The sequence below is a fragment of the Rhamphochromis longiceps genome, linkage group LG9, assembly GCF_057381845.1.
Source record: "Rhamphochromis longiceps isolate RC_006_pf linkage group LG9, R_longiceps_female_GT1.1, whole genome shotgun sequence".
Classification (NCBI taxonomy): domain Eukaryota; kingdom Metazoa; phylum Chordata; class Actinopteri; order Cichliformes; family Cichlidae; genus Rhamphochromis; species Rhamphochromis longiceps.
The window spans coordinates 30,830,660-30,847,000 of record NC_140565.1 but is presented as its reverse complement, the minus strand read 5'-3'; the positions used below and the strand labels follow the sequence as shown (position 1 = coordinate 30,847,000).

Sequence of the window (16,341 nt, the reverse complement as noted above, 5' to 3'; positions counted from 1 at the left end):
GATGAAGTGCTTTGAACGCCTGGTCAGAGACTTCATCATTTCTTCACTACCAGACACACTGGACCCACTACAGTTCGCTTACCGTCCAAATCGTTCCACAGACGATGCCATCTCTCATCTCCTCCACACATCACTCACTCACTTGGACACTAGAAGGGGGAATTATGTTAAAATGCTCTTCATAGCTCTGCATTTAATACCATAATTCCCTCCACACTCACCAGCAAGCTGGAGCATCTGGGACTCAGCTCATCTATGTGTCTGTGGATCTCCAACTTCCTAACTGGCAGACCACAGGCAGTAAGGATGGGCGGACATGTCTCAGCCTCCACCACTCTCAGCACTGGAGCCCCCCAGGGGTGTGTTCTGAGCCCCCTGCTGTACTCTCTGTACACATATGACTGTGTGGCCACTACCAGCTCCACCACCATCATCAAGTTTGCTGACGACACCGTCGTGGTGGGCCTGATCTCTGATAACAACGAGACGGCCTACCTGAAGGAGATTAGGAATCTGGAGAACTGGTGCCAGAGGAACAACCTCCTTCTAAACGTCAGTAAGACAAAGGAGCTGATAGTGGACTTCAGCACTAAGCAGGAGAGGAACTACCAGACCCCCGTCATCAACGAGTGCCCAGTGGAGAGAGTGGACAGCTTCAAATACCTCGGAGTTCACATCACACAGGACCTGTCATGTTCCTGTCACATCAACACCGTGGTGAAAAAGGCCCGACAGCGTCTCTACCACCTCAGACGCTTGAGAGGCTTCCAACTGCCCTCCAAGGTGCTCGGGAACTTTTACTCCTGCACCATAGAGAACATCCTGACGGGAAACATCTTAACCTGGTTCGGGAACAGCACCATGCAGGACAGACGAGCTCTACAGAGGGTTGTGCGGTCAGCTGAGCGCACCATCCGCTCCGAGCTCCCTGACCTGCACTCAATCTACAGCAGGCGGTGCTGGACCAAGGCCAGGAAGATCGTGAAGGACCTCAGCCATCCCAACAACAGACTGTTCTCTCTGCTGAGGTCAGGAAAGCGATTCCGCTCCCTGAAGACCAACACAGAGAGACTGAGGAGGAGCTTCTTCCCGCAGGCGATACGGTCTCTCAATCACACCACCACACAGTACTGACCCACACATGGTTCTTACACACACTGGACATTCTGGACATTGTTTTCACTTCATCACTTAAATCACTTTAAGCATATTTGCACTGCACAAGACACTAAATAATGTGGTTTGCACAACACTGGTCATTATATTCTTCATTTCCAGTTAATACTTGTACAGCTGCTGTTATTGTGTATATGATATTTATATTTCTTCATACATTCTTATATATTTCTATACTGTGTATTGTGTATTTTGTTGTACAGTTAGGCTACGTTCACACTGCAGGCGAAAGCGCATCAAATCCGATTTTTTTGACCCTATGCGACCCATATCCGATCATGCTATGACAGTGTGAACGCCACAAATCCGATATTTTCAAATCCGATCTGGGTCACTTTCGTATGTGGTACTGAATCCGATACATATCAGATGTTTTAGAAAGCGACTGCTGTGTGAACGATCAAGTCGCATTAAATCCGTCTTTTACGTCACCGACAAGAGACAGATGCCAATTATCACCTCCAGAAAGGCGCCCGAGAAGACATCGCGAACGCTTCCTGTCCACCCAGTGTAGATGTCAGTGAAACTATTGGGAAGACGACGTGAACATTTTATTTATACTGTATAATCTGCAGATTCTGACAGAAATCTGCATAGCCTTTGAAGCACCGCTCCTCTCTAAAACAGCAATAAGGATCATTATTAGGCCATATGTAAATAACAAAATAACTTAAAGCAAAAATTGGGAAACGTAAAGTCTGAAGTCTTTATATTAATGGCCATCAGTCAAACAATACTGTTTGTTCTGGGTCTAAACAGAGCGCGTTGTGTGTGACGCCTTCTTTTGCGCATGCGGGCCGCTTTGAGCGTTCACACTAGAGCGCGTCTGCTGTCGCATTTTAGTTGTAGTGTGAACGAGCAGACAGAAAAATCAGATTTGATCAAAAAATCGGAATTGAGCATTAAGACCTGCAGTGTGAATGTAGCCTTATTTTATTTTCAACTTTAATTTATATATTTTATCTTATTCCTTCCTAGTTAAATTTACCCTTTTTAATTTTCATATTTATTTCCTATCTTATTCATGGCCTTTTCTTTTTTTTCTTTAGGTCACGAGCAGTTGTCTAAGCATTTCACTGCATATCGTACTGTGTATGACTGTGTACGTGACAAATAAAATTTTTATTTGAATTTGAACAGAAATGTTACAGATAGCATTTGCAGTGCAGTCTTTTATTGCTAGTAATTCATATTTTTTTAGATTTAGACATAAACCAGATGCCTCAGAGAAATCACTAATAACACTACGGGCTGGACGGATTTGATTTGCATTCTTCAAGAAGAGTGTGGTGTCATCAGGTAGCTGGCTGATGACAGCAAGCTCCTTATCAGCTATGGTGATTCCTTGTATAACAGGGGTTGTGGATAGGCGTAGCTTTGGGTCACGTGGCGTCGGTAGTAATAGTGATTGCTATATCACCTGTTCACGGCCCGAGGGAAATTTTGTGAATGAGTGGGTGATGGGGGAAGTCGACTTTTGCTGACCGCTCAAGCTCAGAATGTTTTTGATCACTGTTTTTCTACGGATTTTAAGGATTTGATAACAAATAAAGGAGTTTTAACCTGGAACTTTGACTTACGTTTTAAACAGCGGGCGCGTCAACATTATTCCCCTATTCAGCTGCTCGGCGACTCAAAGGCTTGACAGTCGCCAATCAGTCGTCAATATTTGTCAGCAAAATGTGCGACGGCAATGGAGCCTCCTGCAATCAGCACTGAATAAACGCCGACGCGAGCTCACACACCGCCGCCACTACACCCATAAAATCGGCTAGTCTGACAGATAAGGAGAAGACGACGGTGGTATGTAAACGGTGTTTTTGTGCTCCGTGTTGTCTGTTTAAACGCAGTTTGGATTCTGACCATATGAAGATGTTTTTGTGAAACGCCCACCGCTACGTTTGCTGTTGGATTTGGTGTGTGTGTGTGCTTTGATTCGAAGCATCATGTCGAGGTGTGTGACCTGCAGAAGGTTTCATGGAGCTGCAGGCCAGCAGCAGATGGCTGAATTGCCTGAAAGCAGAGTGACCCCTGAGAAACCCCCATTTAGCTTTGTTGGAGTAGACTATTTTGGTCCATTTGAAGTGAAGCGTGGGAGAAGTCTTGTAAAGCGGTATGGTGTTATTTTTACTTGTTTGGTATTTAGAGCAGTACATATTGAGGTTGCCTCATCTCTTGACACTGACTCTTTCATTAACGCCTTACGACGTTTCATCACTAGATGAGGTCAGGTACAAGAACTGCGCTCAGACAACGGGACTAACTTTGTGGGCGCAGAGCGCGAGCTGAGACGAGCTATGGAACAGTGGAATCAGGAAAAGATCTCTGATGCTGTGTCTTTGAAGGGAGTGAAATGGATCTTTAATCCTCCAACTGGATCGCATCATGGCGGAGCATGGGAGCGGTTGATTCGTTCTGTCAGAAAGGTCCTTAATTCCACTCTCCAAACACAGCATTTGGACGAGGAAGGGCTCCAAACTGCTCTTTGTGAAGTGGAGTCAATCCTCAACAGTAGACCCATTACGCTGGAATCCACCGATCCAAATGATTTGGAAGCCTTAACACCAAACCATCTCCTTCTTCTCAACTCCAACCCGTCTTTACCACCTGGCCTGTTCCGGAGGGACGATCTCTACGCACGTAAACGATGGAGGCAAGTTCAATATATATCTGACCGGTTTTGGAAAAGATGGACTAAAGAGTACTTGCCACAACTTCAGCAACACCAGAAATGGGGAAGGATTAAACGCAACTTTGTTCCTGGAGATGTGGTCCTTATAGTGGATGATTCTGCACCTCGTGGTTCCTGGATCATTGGGAGAGTCACCGGAGATGCACCAGATGAAAAGGGGCTTGTGCGTCAGGTCTGGATTAAGACCCCAACCAGCCATGTGTGCAGACCTGTCACAAAGATATGCCTTCTTCAGGAGGCCTCTGACCCATGACGATGACATTTTTGACACAGTGTGACATAACTAACTTTGAATTGACTTTAATGTTATGAGATGTACATCACAGACTGACTATATTTAGGCTAAGTGCTGGTAACCTCTGGCCTATGACTGACTCATGTGCAAACAGAAGAAAAGAAGAGAAGAAATGAGAAAATAACTTTGGTGGACTTTTGAGTATGTTATGTTGTCTCACTGGGTGTCTGTGATGTGATGAAGTGTGTGTCGTGAGTTATGGTGTTGGATGTGTAATTATTACTGTAAAAATGAATAATTAGGGGCCGGAATGTTGTGGATAGGCGTAGCTTTGGGTCACGCGGTGTCAGTAATAGTAATAGTGATTGCTATATCACCTGTTCACGGCCCGAGGGAATTTTTGTGAATGAGTGGATGATGGGGGAAGTCAACTTTTGCTGACCGCTCAAGCTTAGAATGTTTTTGATCACTGTTTTTCTACGGATTTTAAGGATTTGATAACAAATAAAGGAGTTTTAACCTGGAACTTTGACTTACGTTTTAAACAGCGGGTGCATCAACATTATTCCCCTATTCAGCTGCTCGGCGACTCAAAGGCTTGACAGTCGCCAAAAACAGGTTTTGATAGCTTTATAGAAAAATGTCAAAATTTTTTCAAAGAGTGGAAAATAAATTGATGTTCAATTGTATCAAAAGCCTTTTAAAAATCCAGGAAGAGAATGAAGCTATTGTCAGATATCAAATCATAGTAATCAAGTAGATCTAAAACCAGTCTAATGTTATTAGAAATTTGTCTATTTCTCATAAAGCCTGATTGTGTCTCATCGATAATTGTGTCCAAAAACTCTTTAATTCTGTTAGTAAGTACTAAAGCCATAATCTCATAGTCATTATTGAGCAGACAGATCGGTCTCCAATTATCAATAAGAAGTAAGTCTTTGTTTGGCTTTGAAATAAGTGTTATGAGACCCTGAGTAAGAGTAGGAGGGAGGGTGTTATTCTCCATACTTTCTATGAAAACCTGCAGTAAGAACGGAGCCAGGAGATTAGTAAATGATTTATAAAACTCTGCAGTTAAACCATCTGTGCCAGGAGATTTGTTGGCCTTAAGTGCAGAAATAGAATTACAAACTTCCTCCACAGTCAGAGGGCTGTCACAGAGACTTCTATCTTCCACAACAATAGTTTTTAGGTTTTTAATATTATTGAGAAACAGTGTTGAGGCATCCTCATTATATTTTGAGTTGTACAGTTTAGTATAGAATTTGGCACAAAACTTTGAAATTTCTCTAGGATTGTCAGAGACAATGCCATTAATATTTAGTTGGTTTTGGATCTGTATTTTTCAAGCCTGAAAAAGCAGAATTTTGTTCGCCCTCCTCCAGCCACCTCTTCCTGGATCTTACAAAAGCACCCCCAGCCTTGTGTCGATATAAACTGACCAATTTATTTTGAAGGTCTAGTAAAGTTAATTTATCTTCCTCTGAGATTTCTTCTGGGGATTTCTGGTAATAACGCACATGGAAAAGATATATATAAATCTTATAAAGTTTGTATCTGTCTTGTATGAAAAGCATACAATAGTGAAAACAGATACAAGATCCATAGAAAAATTATATAAATGAAACTTGTATGTTTTGGATACTTACAAAAACAATATATGAAAGTGGCCACTTTCATGAGTAAATCATATAAGCCTTATATGATTCACTATATGAAGTAGGCCACATCTTATGCAAGTCTTTTGAATTTGCATGCTTCAAATTTAAAAAGTTCCCAATTGGTACAAAAAGACTTCTCTGTGTTAGCTTTATTCCAATAATGAGCCATTAATTTATTAATCTGCATGTTAACCATTTTATCTTTTAGTAAGGAGTTATTTCACTTCCAATGAGAATTTATAAGGTATATTATCCAGTGTGAGCATTTGGATGTTAATGTAAATTGCTCTATGATCAGTGAGGGGGTGGCGAGTATATTAACAGTAACATTATCTCTTGGGTCTGGGTTCTGTTTCCCCCTCTGGGGGCGAGGGTACCTGGACCCGGGGTATAGAGTATGTTTGGGGAGTGTGATTGTGTGTACATGTCCATTTATGTCAGTCCTTACGTTGGGTGAGTGCTGAGTGTTTGTATATGTGTGCAGGAGGGTGGGAACGCATGTTTGTGTCTGTGTGTGCCTGTTTGTCTGTGTCTATATGTCAGGTCGGGTCTTAGAATCCACCTCTCTGGGAACTCCCAGGCCCTCCAAGGCCTATCTCCCCTCACCACACTCCCTGACGGTGACTGATGCCCTCAGGGGTCGGTGCATTGGTAGTTCTTGGTGTCCGGGGCTGGGCACTCAGGTATGTACCGGCTCACTCCCGGTGGCTACCTGGCGGGGCCTGGCGCCTGTTTCTCGGTCAGGCCTCCTCTGGGGTGCGGGGGGCCCTCGGGCCTCCGGCCTCTGGGCCTGCGGCTCGGTTCACTCTGGCACAGCTGGCTGCCGGCAGAGCCGGCGGGCATGCCGGTGCAGCCCCCTCTAGCTTCTGCTCGGTGGCTACTGGGTGACGCCTCGTCTGGGGATCCTCAGCCCTTCCCATGAGGGTGGCACGGATGCCCCTCCGGTGGTCCTCCTTGGGCTCTCGCACTCTGGGGCCTCTGGATGTCTGGGGCCTGGATCTCCTCCATGCCTGCTTCATGCCCTGGGGGACGGGGCTATGGCTCGCTACATCCTCTTGCAGACCATTACATGTGGAAACCATTTGAATACAAGCGCGCTGATCCACACAGGTATGCACACGGGTGTTCACTGCTCTTAGACTTAAATTACACCTTTCTTGGCTGCTACTTCAAAGCACATTATGCGCTGTCTGTCCTGCGTGCTGCACAACAACATTGAATTTTTAGTATTTACTGCTGTTTACACTTAGCTAGATTAATGCGATGGTGTTGTGTTTAGTATGTTGCTTTGGTTTTTTTTTTTTTTTTTCTTGTTTTCTATTCTTCTTCTCTCAACAGGTGATCCAGGAGATTTTTTTTCTCCCCCCCTTTCTCACTGTCCCTCTCCCCTTCTGTTTTTCTTTTCCTTCCTCTTTCTCTCTCCCTTTCCTATCCCTCACTCATGTCTGTCCCGTCTGTAACATCTGAAAATAAAATATAATAAATAATAAAAACAAAGGTCGATCAAATGGACCAATACGGCAATGCCACGATGATCCATTTGGCAAAGTAAATCCATTGGGTATCCTTGTTGGTCTTCAGACAACAATTCTGATGGCTAAAGAACCAAATGGGACAGGCAAAAAAAACCAAAAAACCAAAAAACAGTAATATTATCTTTATCAATGCAGTAAGAAACAAGCCAGAAATCAATACATGATTGCCTGGATCCTGTCTTATTGCTCCAGGTAAAAAGTCTATCATCTGGAAATTTTTCTCTCCAAATAATCATGACATAAAATTTTGCCATGAAATTTTTTAAGTTTGCACTGTATGAAGATTGCTGCCCTGGAGACCATCTATCTACTGCATTATCTAAAGAGATGTTAAAGTCTCCACCAATTAAGAGGATTGAATTTGGGTATTTGGAGAGACAGAAATTAATTCTTTCTTCTAAGGAGTCAAGTAATTTATCATTTTCAGTTTTATTATTGTAACCATATATATTTACTGTAATGAAAGTACTGTTACTGTGTCTAATTATTGAACAAAGGTAGTGATTGTCCTAGGTGTTGGGAAGGTTCCTTTTAAAATGTATTCCATTACAGAATACAGAATACATGCCCCAAAATGTATTCTGTAACGTATTCCGTTGCATTACTCAATGACAGTAACGTATTCTGAATACTTTGGATTACTTAATATATTATCATGCTTTCACAACTACATGAATGTGCTATTGCTGTGATTTATTACTGTTTCTCAAGGTCCGAACCATAGTAAAGGGACCTCTGGCTAATACGTCGGGTTCGTGTCGGGTTCGTGTCGGGTTGGTAGCTGAAAACTAGCTTTACTTTGTTGTCTGGATCAACTTTGCTTGCAAGGGACAGAGAGAGGCGTTGAAAGGCTGCTCCAACGGAACTTATTGTTTCGGAGGAAAACACGAACACGGTGTACAGTCGAGTCTTAATAGCGTACTTACAACTGGGCTCGTCAGGCACTCTTCTTGGCTGCAGTGGTTATTATTATATTTACATGCTTCCAGCTCCCGTTTTTCCTCGATGACAGCTCGTACTTTTCCACTCGCCTTTTTCTCCCTCCCTCGCTCACAGACACATAACGAGTATGGCAGTCCATTCTCCCTGCAGCACGGACTACACTGCCCATGATGCTACATTCTTCAGAGCAGTAGCATTCTGTCTATTAGCTTAGCACAACAACAACAACAAAAAGGCGCTCTCTCACCCAGGAAACATGCAGAGAGAGAGCGTCACCCTGTAACCATGGCAACCGTAACGCTGCCGCCTGGAACAACAGAACGTAGCTGTCAAACAAAACCCAAACAGTCCTGACCCGCGACAATATGAAACAGGAAAGTAATCCATTTATTTCAACAAAGTAACTGTATTCTAAATACCACCTTTTTAAACTGTAACTGTAACGGAATACAGTTACTCATATTTTGTATTTTAAATACGTATAGGCGGTACATGTATTCCATTACTCCCCAACAATGATTGTCCTGCAGCTAGGGGGATGTTTTGGCTGCTTTCCATACAGCATCCCTGTAGACGTGGGAGGTGAACTGCACAATGATGCCTCTGGGTCTGGTGCTATTTTGGCGCTTGGCTCCAAGTCGGTGTCGATGGCATCAGGCAGCCTGTGATTTTGTTCTGCCAGAACAGATCGGCATATCTCTATCACCTTTCCCCTTACGCCCTCTTTCTCAGTCTCCTTGACTCCATGTAGTCTGAGATTCCAACTCCTGGAATATCTTTCCAGCTCAGATATTCTCTGATGGCCGTTGTCCACCCGGCCTTCCTCTTTAGTGACTTTTTTTTCCAGGTCGCGAACTTTCCCCTTCATGTCTTTCATTTCCGCGCACACGAGACCAATCGTCTTTTTGAGACCCTCAATCTTTATCGTATTATCTCTCACCATGCTCTCGATGTTATCAGACCTGGTGTTTATTAGTGCAGATAAACTGGAAATTATCTGGTTTACATCAACTGGGTCAGAGCTGCGTTCGTACATCACCTTCTTCAGAGCTGGTGATTTAAGAGGTTAAGAGGGAGAGGTGGGAACTCATTCATTTCCTCTTTGGCTAACGTGAGTGTTACTGCAGTAGCTGCGTAGTTATGGCGGCTATCCATTAGCACGTTGCTGGGCGTAGCATTCTCCTTGTTAGCATTCTCAGGCGTTGTCTTAGACTTGGAACTGTCCAGACCCCTTTTTGCTTCTTTCTGATTTGGCATTTTTCTGCTTCTTTCCTTATGATTGTTGTATCTTCCCTTGTTTAGTGAATTGTTAGTGTTAGCAGCATAAATTTGAGGTTTTACCATTGCTCACAAATTTTCTGTGCAGAAATCGGTAGAGAGCATCTATTCACTCCACCATCTTGGCACAACGCCCCATTTAGAACGTACCTGATTCAGTGGTTTATAAGCAGCTAACGGCATTACTTTTTTCAGTAACGAGTAATATAACTAATTACTATTTCTATCGTTACAACGCCGTTACCGTTACTAACAAGAAAATGCGGTGCGGTCACGTTACTGTTTTTCAACAAACAGACGGTTGAAGCTGTGTTCATCTTACTGCATCTGATATCTGTGATTCCTGTGGTGGTGAAAGAGAGAAGGTGACATGAAAGGAAAAAGAAGAAGCACCATTAGACAGATATACACAGTGTCTTTTTATTACCTATATTATAATCCTCACACTTTTGCTAGAAAGTCACTGTTGGTTTAACTCTGGTTATAATGTAAGTACAACTGATATATTTGTTGCACTGTCTGCTGTCTTCTTGACCAGATTACCTATAAAAAATACATTTATAATGTCAACAAGATTGTTTTTGAACTGGATAAATAAAGGATATATAAAAGTCACTGCCAACAACTGATTGCAGCTTCTACCTTGTTACAGGAATGTTGCTGGTGGCTCAAAGTGACTTGATATCATTAATGAGGAATACATTTGACACATGTTTCACGTATTATAGACCAACAAGTTATTTATAACAGGTTAAATACAAGCAATCAGTTTAGGGCAAAAACCGGAAATCAGTTCTTGGTAGACGATCATTTTATGGCGCAACATCGGTCATTCTTACGCATCAGAATCAGAATCGTGTTTATTGGCCAAGTATATGCGCAGACACATACAGGGAATTTGGTTCCGGCAGATGGAGGCTCTCAAGCACAGCAATGTAAATCACGCACACACACACACACACACACACACACACACACACACACACACACACACACACACACACACACACACACACGTGTCTATATGCACACACATTACACATACATACACATACATACACAAAGCTGTGTAAACCAACTATAAATAACTAATCTAAACTTATATACATAAAATACAGAAATGAAATGAGGTGGAATGAATACTACAGAATGTACATAAGGTGCAGTTGCAGTCTGGCAGTGGGAGCAGTGTGACAGGTCAACCGTTAAGAAGGGAGATGGCGAGGGGAAAGAAACTGTTCCTGTGTCGGGTGGTCCTGGTCTGCAGGCTTCTGTACCGTCTGCCAGAGGGCAGCAGATCAAAAAATCTGTGTCCAGGGTGTGAGGGGTCTGTGATGATTTTCCCTGCCTGTTTTCTGGTTCTTGAGAGGTACAGATCCTGGACGGAGGGCAGGGGGGGCGCCGATGATCCTTTCTCCTGCCCGTACATGTACTGTATCATATAAAATATATAAACTAAATATCTTTGAAACGTATAGAATCTAATCTTTTGTTTGATTGTTTTTTTACATAGCACTTTATCCGACTGTTGTCTGCTCCAGAGTTACAAGTATTATACTAATAATATAGCATTTAACCATCTCCTTGTCATGGTCCTGAGTCTGCCGACTCAGTGTTTTGTGTTTCTTTATGCTTTTGTTTATTCTGAGTATGTATTGTGTTATGATTTGCCATTTGTTAGGTTTCTGTTCTGTTCCGATCTCTCCCAGGTGTGTTGCCCTCCTGTCTCTCATTTCCTAATTACCTGGTGTGTGTATTTATACTGAGTGTCTGCCTGTGCTCCTCGTCCCGTTGTCTGTGTTTCTCCGTGAGTCTTCTGTGCTACTCAACATCTGCTCTGTATTTTTCCATGTCTCTCTGCCCAGCATTCTTCATCTGCCCCCTCTGTACATCTCCCGCTGTCCTTGTGTTTTTCAGGTTTGTTTGTTAGTTTTTCCCAGTTTAGGGTTATGTTCAGTTCTGCCCCCACCTTTGTTATTTTCGCTGTAAATAAATCTCCATTCGCATCTCCACTGCCATCTGCATCTTGGGTCCACCACATGACTGCTGCCCCAGCCGTGACACTCCTGCTTGCATATATCTGAAAACATCTTAGTGGTGTGGCAGCCACGATTGAGCCAGCCCTGCAAACCCTGTGGATGGACGATGCAGTGGACAGTAGGAGGAAGCATCCTAAAGCTCTCTTTGCAGACTGTGTGATTCTCCACTCGCACACGAGAAAAGACAAACCGCAGGTCTCAGTTGCAGCACCCCATCCATGTCTGATCTTGCTCAGGCAGATTCAGCAACACTGTCAGAGATTTCCTGTAATCTATTACAGTTGTTCAAAAAACGGTCCAGGAACAGGTTGATCCTGTGTGAACAACTGTAAATATTGTTTTTCCATCTTTACATACTGTGTATTTGAAATATTCTTATTTAATTGTTATTGTTATTTACTTTATTGCTATCAAATAAATATCCATGTAATATTCTTCCAAGTTAGCGTTACGTTCATACATGTTAAAAATGCCTGTAAATCAAATTGAATTCAGTGACAATTACTTTGTTTGAATCAATTTATTAATAACATAAAACCTTTTAACTAATGCAACACATATAACAATGTAACAAATATATTCAAATAAATAAATTTCTCAATACATAACTCATTTGGGAACTAATCTTTCTAGAAGTGAAAACAGTCTGTCCATCCTCTCCCTGCTCTCCTCTCCTCAGCCTCGTTTAGTACCAGGCCACAGGAGTTAAGGCTTCAGTATGAAATTTATGTATTTCAGGCTTTTTATCATTAACTCGGTTTCCCCGGGTCTTTTCCCGTGTTGTAGTCGTTACCATAGCGACCAGAGAGCATTAAGCGGCAGAGAGGAGGATTTTACTCTCAATGTTGGCGCATTTTCAGGAGGACGCTGCTAATAAAGTTACACAATTAAACAGTGTGTTTACGTTTATTATTATAATTACAAAATACCACAGTTTTTGTCTTGGTTGGATCATTTTATGTGGTTGTATTTATCCGCGATACCTTAAAGGCCGGTCCGTGTCCGACATAAACCGGTCTGTGGCGCACAAAAGGTTGGGGACCGCTGCTGTACAGCATGAGGGTTAATAGGACCGTACTCATATGAACATGATGTGTAAATTGATTTATTCTTCTTGATTCATTCTCAATCATCCAGGAAAGTAAATCTCCAAAAAGTTGATTCTGTTCATCTGGACGTTGCATTTTGTGGGAGAAACGTTTCGTCACTCATCCAAGTGACTTCTTCAGTCTCAGCTGACTGCAGGTTTCCCCAATCTTATAAACAGAAACCAGCCCACTGAAGGAAAAATGGGCTGGGAGGTTCCTTAATCTTAATTATGCAAATTCTCATGACCATTGATCAACCACTGACCAAAACCCACTGATCAATGAATACTGATCAATGTCCATGAGTACCATTCACAGAGAGTTGGGGAATGGCTGCAATCACAGCATTGTAAGATGGCGAAAGATGTACCCTTAGGCCCCCTCCTCGATTCAGAGATGGTCTTTCCCTGTTCACGTAAATGGCCTCCTTGACTCCGCCCTCAAACCAGCGTTCCTCCCTGTCCAGGATGTTACATCCTCATCATTGAAAGAGTGTCCACTGGCCTGTAGGTGTGAATAGACTGCAGAGTCCTGGCCTGACGAGGCCGCTCTTCTGTGTTGTGCCATCTGCTTCGCCAGAGGTTGTTTAATTTCCCCGATGTATAAATCCTGGCAATCCTCCTGGCACTTAACAGCGTACACTATGTTACTCTGTTTGTGTCGAGGGACCCGATCCTTAGGGTGGACCAATTTTTGGCACAGCGTCTTTTGAGGTTTAAAAGCCACAGAGACCCGGTGTTTAGAAATATGCGTCTCAACTGCTCTATACTCCTGCCACATATGGGATCACTACAGGCTTTCGCTTAGGCAGCGGTTGTCCTTCTCTCCTGGATCGGCCGGAGCTTTCTTTAGGTGCCTTTCCCGCTTTGACAAAAGTGCAGCTGGGATAACCACATTTACTCAGGGCCTTCTTGATGTGCTGTTCATCTGCCTCCCTGGCCGCTGAGTCAGTGGGGATGGTGTTCGCTCTGTGTTGTAGCGTCCTGATGACACCCAGTTTGTGCTCCAGTGGATGATGAGAGTCAAACCTTAGATACTGATCCGTATGTGTAGGTTCACGGTACACGTCAGCTTTTAGATGTCCCCCATTACTGATGGAAATCTCACAGTCTAAGAAGGCTAACCTGCCACTTTTCATATCCTCCCTGGTGAATTTGATGTGTCGGTCCACCAAGTTAATGTGATCTGTGAACTGTGGTACGTCCTGAGAGTTGATTTAAATCATGGTTTACTGTTTGGTCTTTGTTCGCCACAACATATCACCAATTCGAATATAATTTGATATATGAAATATTGAATAATGAATAATGAATGATGCTCATAGTCAGTAAAAGGTAAACTGGGTGCATTTTTTGGACAGAGATTCACTTTTAAAGTGTATGTATAATATAATACAGACATACATGAAAAAAATACACTCCAAAAATAGAAGAGTGTACAAAATATTATTACAAAAATTTGAAAAATTGAGACACCTTGGCCTATGGTACAATGTATACAATGTATTAAAAGATCTTTACTGCAGATGCTACTATGGCTCTGCAGATTTTTTCTTTTCTTTTAACCTATGTCGCCTCACCTTGAGGTTGGTAAACCTGTCTATCACATTTTGGTGGTCAAGTCTCTCAAGCATCTCTTTCTCAGATGACATCACAGCCAGGTGCTGGAGTCTGCTTTGACCCATGGTCCTTCTCAGCCAGGTATGGAGCTGACGCAAGAGACTAAATGACCTCTCACAGCTACAGCTGCTAACTGGGTTTGTTAGGGCAACCTGAATAACAGTTTTCAGTGTGGGGAAGATCGGATTATCCAGAAGACTGTACAATGTTAACATATCTGGAATGACACCAGCCTCACTCTTGAGCTTCAAAAAGTTTTTGGCAAAGTTTTTTCCTCTGACTGAATTTCAATATAGTAATGCAGTGCCAGGGCTGACAACCCAGTTTGTTTTGCAGATTCTGTATAACAGCTTTAATATAGGGAGAACACAACTTCCAGATTGTAAAATTAGTTTTTTTTTTTTTCTTTTTCTGTTTTGCCTGTTAGTATTCCCCGTCTGTTTTCTTACCTGGTTCTTCCTGACCTTGTACTTTCTCCTCACGTTCCCCTCTTTCCTCTCTCCCTCTTTGGACTGACAGTCATACACAAATAGATTGTATTCAATCAGATAAAAAAAAAAAATACTATTAAGAGTACTAAGAAAAACGTCCTCTCTCAATGTACTTTCAACCAAAAGACAAATAACCAAACCACATGTACGTACATCTAATAAAGGATATAAATATTGAAACACTGATCCAACATTATCCTTTATTAAGGGATAATTTGACCTTACACCTTTACCTAAATGTAGCTTCTTTTTTTGAATAAACTTCCTCATATCCATTATGAACCAGGCTGTCTCTCTGCGCGCACACACACACACACACACACACACACACACACACACACACACACACACACACACACACACACACCAGGAGTTATAAGGTTAATGGGAATCCAGTCAGTTAGCTAGTTAGTACCTTGGGTTAAATATCAGCACATGCAATATGACAAAATAACCAGTTTCTCTCATTACATTTCAAACAGGACAGTGGTACAGCAGCAGGCTACGGACAATGTTACGTTTTAGATTTTAAACAGGCTATAAATTTTAATACAGAGCAGGATGGATTGTAGGGTAGCAACACAGATGTAAAACAATGTATTAGTTTTTTAAGCCGTTCACCGAGTCCACGTCAAGATGCCATTCATTTAAGAGTTTATTAATTTTTGGAATTTAAATTGTGCTAACTTCAATGCAGTACCATTAAAAATAAAACATATTAGAACTCATTTTTGTTGGACACAAGAACAACTTAAGCATATTTTTCGGGAGCTGAACTAGGGCTTACAAGTTTGTTGTGCGTGTTGTAAATCCAGAGCAAAGATATCTTCTAAATCAGCGTAGCACATGTGCAGCTGCTGGGATTCACTTAAGCATTCGGCTCGTCGCTGTTGCAGATTTTTCTCTCGCTGTTCTGGCTCACAGCGCTGCAAGCACAAAAATAAATATCCCCAAAGGTGTGAAAGGGAGCTAATTAGTAAGAGTATTGTTACTCTCCCCAGGAGTAGTCCAGCAGTAGAAATCAGTCCAATAACAAGGTGTGTAACATCTAGCAGGGTGACAGAAAAACCCAGGGTAACTTCTAAGGACCTCAACGTCTCTCTCACATTGCGTTTTTTAAACATGTTTCCATTTGTCACTTCAGTCTTTACTCTGAAATACAGGAAGAGAAATCATGGCTGAAACAACTTCTCATGAAACCAGGGGTGTGGTCCAACAGTCAGTTTGGTGAGGAAGGTTCCTAACTGAGAGAAGTGACCCAGAAGTATCTGTGTAGCAGCCACAATGAATCAAGATCATGAGCTTTATTAACTGATCAAAGTCTCTTCTTTCATCTTCTGTATTATTCAGTTTGCATTGGTAATGCCCATTATTGTAATGCTTTTTTAAGATAAGCAAAACTTTCTTTTACTTTGGGTTAGCTGGGATAAGTGATGGATGGAGGGAATTTTACTTCAGCCACAGAAATCCTAAACAGGAAGGAGGAGCAGAGTTACAGTGGATCACTATCCAGCAGGGAAACAAGATTTATTTCAATTTCTTGGCCATGAGTGAGATTTACTAAGTGGGCAAATTAGTGAGATGA

General features: G+C 42.3%; 1 protein-coding gene across 1 annotated transcript in view; it reads left to right on the top strand.

The window, feature by feature from the left end:
- The window catches only part of LOC146662544 (uncharacterized), a 150,842-nt gene extending 148,555 nt beyond the window's left edge, over positions 1-2,287 (top strand). The window contains exon 3 of the transcript XR_014913388.1: positions 2,226-2,287. The gene's annotated coding sequence lies outside the window, so the exon portion shown is untranslated. The remainder of the gene's footprint in view (positions 1-2,225) is intronic.
- Positions 2,288-16,341: the final 14,054 nt, after the last annotated feature.